Raw genomic sequence first — 7,996 nt, 5'->3', positions numbered from 1 at the left:
GCTAAAAGAAAAAAAAAATGCAAGCATTTGTTTAAGAAAAATCTGGAAACTCTCTAATACGCTATTTGAACTGAGAAACACCGGTGTGGTGGTTCATTGTGAGCCACCAACTGTTACCACTTCAGCCTGAGAGCACTTTATATTCTTCTTCTGTAAGGTAGTAATTGGTAAGTACATTTTCTGCTTGTAATCAATAGCTTTTATATTCAACGTACTATTTCTAAACAAAAAGGAAATACGTTAATATAAAAGCCATTGATCACAGGGAGCAAATGTCTTTTCCACATGCCACCCACCTGACTGAATAATACCAAAATTCTATATCGCTACCAACATGACAAATACTACTATCATTAATTGGTTCTTCAATCTTTGTGGACCAGGAAAGAAGTCTCATTCCCAAATTTCCAGTGAAATTTACCAACACTTTGAGTCAGGCCCTGACAAGGGTCCTCCTGCCAGGCATTAAGCCAACAGAAAGAGACTGAGTTCAGTTCCTACTGCAGGAAAGCTTCATTCTTTGATCAAAGAATGGAGTGATCTGAGCCCAGGTTCTAGAGCAAGAACTTTCAGTGAACAGTTGTGGGTGGGGCTGCCTGATGGCAATCTCTTGATAGACGCTGGGGCAGAGTTCTCACCTTTAGGCACAGCTGTGCTTCTCTACACCCTTATGGCAGAAAGCCAAGAAGAACTAAACAGCCTCTTGATGAATGTGAAAGAGGAGAGTGAAAAAGTTGGCTTAAAGTTCAACATCCAGAAAACGAAGATCATGGCATCTGGCCCCATCACTTCATGGCAAATAGATGGGGAAACAGCGACCGACTTTATTTTTGGGGGGCTCCAAAATCACTGCAGATGGTGACTGCAGCCATGAAATTAAAAGACGCTTACTCCTTGGAAGAAAAGTTATGACCAACCTAGACAGGATGTTAAAAAGCAGAGATATTACTTTGCCAACGAAGGTCAGTCTAGTTAAGGCTACGGTTTTTCCAGTAGTCATGTATGGATGTGAGAGCTGGACTATAAAAAAAGCTGAGCCAAAGAATTGATGCTTTTGAACTTTTGTATTGGAGAAGACTTTTGAGAGTCCCTTGGATTGCAAGGAGATCCAACCAGTCCAGCCTAAAGGAGATCAATCCTGAATGTTCGTTGGAAGGACTGATGGTGAAGCTGAAACTCCAATCCTTTGGCCACCTGATGTGAAGAACTGACTCATTTGAAAAGACCCTGATGCTGGGAAAGATTGAGGGCAGGAGGAGAAGGGGATGACAAGGGATGAGATGGTTGGATGGCATCACCGACTCAACGGACATGAGTTTGAGTAGGCTCCAGGAGTTGGTGATGGACAGGGAGGCCTGGCATGCTGCAGTCCATGGGGTTGCAAAGAGTCGGACACGACTGAGTGACTGAACTGAATTGATCTGAACTGCGCTTCTCTCACTCCAGATCTCGCTCCAAGTCTCATGAGGCAGGCTCAGTGTCTCCGCATATGGCCTTCAGCCATCTTGAATGGCTGTTTCCTGGGCAGTGCTCTACATACTATTCCTGAGATGCAGGGTCCGTGCAGCCATTTCTCACTAGGAATTACAGCTTCAAGGACTGGGGACAAGGCCTCTGCAAGTGGCTCACTATGGGCAAGAGAAACTAGATGAGGCACAAAGAAAAAGAAAACAAAAAAAAGGTGAGCATTTATTTCATTACTCGCATTCTATTTTTATTCCCCAGGAATTGTTAATCAAGTTTGCTGGTGTCAAAACCATGACTCATGTAGAAAAATAGTGTCGTACATGTGATATAAACCAGAAAATATGATTTGAGGTGTTTTTCTTTTTCCTAGAAGGAGTGATGAGTTTTCACATACGTGTGTATTGTTTGTATTGCTTGTGTATATGTACATATATGTGAGTGTGCGTGTATATATGGGATCTCATGGAACCACACTTCCCTGGTCTTCTCCATGACTCACATGGATGTATATATATATATATTTTTTTTTTTTTTTTTTTTTTGGCCACTTGGAGGTGCATGAAGGATCTTAGTTCCCCAGCCTTGTGTTGAACTCATGCCCTTTGCAGTGGAAGAAGCTCTGAGTCCTAACCACTAGACTACCAGAGTATTCCCTAGTGACATGACTTGAATTACTTGTTACATCTATATCTGTACACCATCCTATGCTGTCCCCCCCCACATATATATATATATACAGATGACATATACATGACATTTACACACATACACATATATTTATACTGACTTATACCCCTTTATCCGGCTTCCCAGGTGGCGCTAGTAGTAAAGAACCCACCTGCCAACACAGGAGACATAAGAGGTGTATATTTGAGTTCTGGGTCAGGAAGATCCCTTGGAGGTCATGGCAACCCACTCCAGTATTCTTGCCTGGAGAACCAGCATGGACAGAGGAGCCTGGTGGGCCACAGTCCATGGGGTTGCAAAGAGTTGGACACGACTGAAACTATTTAGCATGCACACGCACGCAAAGCCCTTTATCACCTTGTCTTTCACACAACTGAGGAAAAAGATTTCCAAAGTATCTGATTCTTTCCAGCAGTAGGGCCCCTGAGTTGAGTTGAAGTTTTTCCTCTGTAGAAGCAAGCTCTGTCATGTTACAGAATCTATTGTTTAGTTTCGTGTCACTGGCCAGTGTGTAAAGTGGGGGCATCCTGCTGAGTAGGAAAATGATATGCAGCCTACCTTTAGCTTGCTGAACTCAAAGATTCATCCACTGGAGGAAAGAACACCCCCCCCCCCCTTTTTTTTTAAACTTTTGAGAACGGAATTCCTGGTGGCCCAGTGGTTAAGACTCTGCACTCTTAATGCAGGGGGTCCGGTTTCAATCCCTGGTCAGGGAACGAGATCGCACATGCAACAACTAAGACCTCTCTCAGCCTAAAGAAAAACACCAATATAGTATACTAACGCATATATATGGAATTTAGAAAGACGGTAACAATAACCCTGTATACGAGACAGCAAAAGAGACACTGATGTATAGAACAGTCTTTTGGACTCTGTGGGAGAAGGAGAGGGTGGGATGATTTGGGAGAATGGCATTGAAATACGTATAATATATATGGAATGAGTCGCCAGTCCAGGTTCGATGCACGATACTGGATGCTTGGGGCTGGTGCACTGGGACGACCCAGAGGGATGGTATGGGGAGGGAGGAGGGAGGAGGGTTCAGGATGGGGAACACATGTATACCTGTGGCGGATTCATTTCGATATTTGGCAAAACCAATACAATAGTCTAAAGTTTAAAAATAAAATAAAATTATATTAAAAAAATAAAAATAAAAAAAATGAGAAGATGCCATGGAAGACACACATTTTTATAAAAAGGGAAATCTTTTTTTCTGAACAGTATCATTTTATGATCTAGCAGTGACCTTGCTTGTATCAAGACCTATGACTTTATCTGATGTATTAGGCATTTGTATTTTTCATATAAATTCACAAAACATAATTTGTGGGTGAAAAAAATCAGACACATTGGATTATTTTCAAACAGAAAATAATGAAAAGATGTGAAACTGTAAAATGTAGCTAAGCCACTAAGATGAGATGGAATTCAGAGATCAGCAAGGAGAAATGGAGTAACCAATAATCTCTGAATTAGAAATTTAACAATAATGCAGTCAACCTTACATCATAGATTAAATCATGATATTGGCCATTATATACACAATGGTATCATGATAGAAACTTATTTCTCCAGGTTTGATACTTTGGAAATATATTCTGAAATGCAAGTATGAAGGAGCCTGGTAGATTAGAATGGGGATTTTTTTCCCTTATACAAATAGATAAAAATTAGGTTAACAGTGAAAGTGAAAATGTTAGTTGCTCGGTCCTGTCTGACTCTTTGCAACCCTGTGGACTGTAGCCCACAAGGCTTCTCTGTTCATGGAATTCTCCAGTCAAGAATACTGGAGTGGGTTGCAATTTCCTTCTTCAGGGAATCTTCCCAACCAGGGATCAAACCTGGGTCTCTTGCTTTACAGGCAGATTCTTTAACATTTGAGCTACCAAGGGTTAACAGTACATTCTTTTAAATGACTCTACACCAGCAATATTTAATTTCTGGTCTTTAGTCTTAAGATACAAAATACTGTGGAAAACTTAAATGGCATCAATTTTGTACTTTGCTTTAAATATGGAGTCCCTGAACTAAATGAAGTTCCTTATAAACAGCTAATAGCTTATACGTGAAAAACCAACCATCTTGAATTTTTTCTCATGAACAGGATTTTTATTTCTGGGTCCACAGTCTCAAAGGAAGTTTCAGTGGAGTTGCTAGGGACCAAACAAGAAGAGACATCAAATAACCTCTCACCATGAAAGCAAGTTCCTCTAGAAGTGGATACAGGGGAGAGAAGACAGCTCTCTGATTTTACTTGATACATGAATAGAAGAATTCAGGTTCCAGAAGAGACCACCTGCTACCCTTTATAGGTGCTAAGAAATGCCAGAATTAAAAGTACAAGAAATATGATGCTCTAAATAGAGAAGGGAAAAGACTGGTAATGAACTTTCAGATTTTAGACAAGTAGACTGCACTGGTTGCTATTAAAATACACATCTACCGGCAGAGAAACATTTTGCTCAGATTATACTGGGTGCCATAGTGCCTTAGGATAATGCTTCTAACTTACAACGAGGCATTGTTAAAAACATTCCTTTTTTTCCACATATGTCTATGGGTCTGGAAACATGTAATGCTTTTTTCGTGTGTGTGTGTGTGTGTGTGTGTGTATGTGTGTGTGTGTGTGTGTGTGTGTGTGTGTGTGTTGGGGGAAAATTCATTTGTTTCATAATGTTTCATTCCCAAGGGGGAGACAAATAAGAGTTGTTTGCTGTATGAAAAGAGTACTTTATATCGCACTAAATCTAGGAGTTTATTATTTTGGGGACAGACTCACATTTCAGGGCAGGATCAGTATGTACCTTAGTGTATTCTGTTCTTTTCCTGCCTGGCAGAACCATTCTGTAGAGACCTCCAAAGAGCAATTCCCTCAAGTCACAGTACCAGAAAGTATCTTATTCTCAGCAGAGAGGCATTATTTCCAAAACAGGCTCTGAGCTATAAGATTCAACTGTAAATCTTAATTCTCCTAGTGCTCAGGAACTGAGAGAGTTGATGTTGAATAGAAACACTAGTAGAAAGTTATACATTAAATTTTTTAATCAGCTATACTTGAAAATTGTTATTTTTTGCATAATTTAGCACACATCTAAACCATACATTCCCCTATTCCAACATAATAATCCTAAACAATTATTGAGCCAGCAGAATAAAAATAATATCAATAAGCAAATTAATGAACTGGTTGAATTCAGGACAATTTGTAATTCCTTGTTCAGAGGTAATCTGGTGTGGATGTATCAGTCACCGCAAACTTTGTAACCACCATCCTTGCCACAAATATATCAATGTACACATACTGTCTTTTACATTTTTGGAATTTTCTGGTCTTGTACTTCTTAATCTAATCCAAAAACATTGTAATTGATTAGAAGATGCAAAAATACAGCTTTTGCAAGCACTTTAGGAACTTAATTTAATTCACATGGCCAGTGTTAGGTAAAAGTAGAACCGGATGCTTTAAAAACAAATAGCACCTTCCGTTAAATATAAATTAAAAGGGTAAATATATTCCTGCTAATACTTGAAAGCTTTCTTAGTTGCAGTATCCTATTTGTAATAACTTGGATTATCACACCTGAGGATGAAATATACTTAATATATTAGGTGTGCCCAGATGAAGGCTCTACTTTTTCTTTTCTGTTCTGTAGAACATGGAGTTCTAATTCATCAGGCCTCATTCTATGGACTGACTCCTAGTGTTTCTCGAACTGTGACTATTGTCTAAAGCTAGGGACCTGCCTCACATCTGAATATATGTAGTCCACTTACATATACTGATGTTAGAAATGAGAATTAATGGTTTTTATAACCACAGTTGAGACAAATGGAGACAACATACCACCTAAAATGCTGAAAATTCTAGTTTAATATGTGAAAATGAAGCATCCAAAGAAAGATTTGTTTTAATATGTTCTAAGCTTCACACTGCAGCCTTTCATAAAAAACGTGAGATGACAGACAGCAGATGGATTTATTTTTTTACTTAGCTACAAAACTACAAATCAGTTTCATATAAACAGATCACTTAGCCAAAAAGAGCTTGACAGTAATTCTCTGCTGCTGCTGCTGCTAAGTCGTTTCAGTCGTGTCCGACTCTGTGCAACCCCACAGACGGCACCCCACCAGGCTCCCTCGCCCCTGGGATTCTCCAGGCAAGAACACTGGAGTGGGTTCCCATTTCCTTCTCCAGTGCATGAAAGTGAAAAGTGAAAGTGAAGTCGCTCAGTCGTGTCCGACTCTTAGCAACCCCGTGGACTGCAGCCTACCAGGCTCCTCCGTCCATAGGATTTTCCAGGCAAGAGTACTGGAGTGGGGTACCATTGCCTTCTCTGAGTAATTCTCTAAGATTCATCAAATCAAGGAAAGTGATTATATCTGATGACACGAAATATTGTAAAAGTAGAATATACCACATGGTTTCAATATATTAGTCTAGATAATTCATTAAGTACAACCTTTTTTAATGAAAATGCTTTTCATGTACCATTTACTGTTTAGAATGATACATAATTCTAAGCCCTTTTCAGAATAAATTGAAGGCATTAGAATAATCTGAAACTACTAAAATAGTTTTTAAGTTGCAAACTATATTAAATGTTTTTATATTTTTAGGAACATTAGAGGTCAGTGTGAGGTTTTTTTTTTTTTTTGACTAATAAAATTTTGTTTTTCAAAATGTACAGTTGGTGGGACCTGTTCATGCATTTTCACCAGCAGCTGGGGCATCTCCACCCTTGGTGTTTCTGGTGTAAATCACTTGAGCTCTGTGCTTTGAAACCAGTTTAATAAGTCCTTTACTAAGGAGTTCCTGAAGGGCTGCCCTGGCCTGGGAACCATGAATCTTCAGTCTCTCAGAGACGACAGCTGGAGTTATAAGCTTGTAGTTGGGAACTTCTTCACAGAGTTTGTCATATGTTGCTTTGTCAAACAAGACTAGGTTATTGAGCTTGTCCCAGACTTTACATTTGGACCAATTGTTTTTGGCCATGCCCCCAGATGGGTTCACTGGATCTTTGTCTTTCTCGGCCAACTTTCTGGCATCTTTCTTCTTCTTGTCATCCTTGGGCGACATAGGGAAGCTGTGAGAGCAGCTGTCACCACTGCAGCCTCGCTAAGATGTCAGACCAGTGTAAGGTTTTAAAAATATTTTTATCTTATGTATTAGACTAACACTTGTACGTTGAAACAGCATACAGAATTTAGGTAATTAAATTTCTTTTAAGGGAAGATACAAGACGTGTTGTGCATAAAACACTTAATCAGTTGTAGTTTAAAGCGTTGCTTTTTTTTTTTTTTTCCTTTTCATTTCTCTGTAATATTTGGAGGCAGACCCAAAACAACTCCAGAACAGTGATGAAGAGAGATTCTGTACATTATAGCAAGGCTCTCAGGCTGCACTTAATTCTGCTATAATGACATCTGGCCAACATTCTAAGATGAAATTTTCAATAAATGCTGGCTACTAACACGATTAATTATGGTTTCTCCTGATAAAGGATGTGGGCAAAAATTGCTTTGGCTCTAAAAAAGCTTTCACTTCATTATGAGACTGGATCAATCACCATCAGTAGAAGATGCTCATTGGGCTACTTCTTTTGCAGCTGCTATGCACTTTGTTATCAGGGCCCATTGAAGGCACTAAGAAATTGTTTCTGTTAGGCAGGCATTATTGCTAGACTCTTCTAAACTAAATTTGCTTTTAAGTGTATTTCTTTAGTAAAGAGATGGAACAATCAATCTGAACTGAGACCAATGTGAGATCACCTGCTTATCCATATAAAAGCAATGCCATTTAGATGACATTTTATTTGTGTTTCTGCACAAAAATAAA

General features: G+C 39.2%; 1 pseudogene; it reads right to left on the bottom strand.

The window, feature by feature from the left end:
* Positions 1–6,826: 6,826 nt before the first annotated feature.
* On the bottom strand, positions 6,827–7,237 carry LOC147355134 (small ribosomal subunit protein eS25 pseudogene; annotated as a pseudogene).
* Positions 7,238–7,996: the final 759 nt, after the last annotated feature.

Source organism: Bos grunniens, chromosome 17 (assembly GCF_055505025.1).
Source record: "Bos grunniens cultivar Pamir isolate PY7600 chromosome 17, Bosgru_T2T1.0, whole genome shotgun sequence".
Classification (NCBI taxonomy): domain Eukaryota; kingdom Metazoa; phylum Chordata; class Mammalia; order Artiodactyla; family Bovidae; genus Bos; species Bos grunniens.
This window is presented reverse-complemented; position numbering and strand designations above follow the sequence as displayed.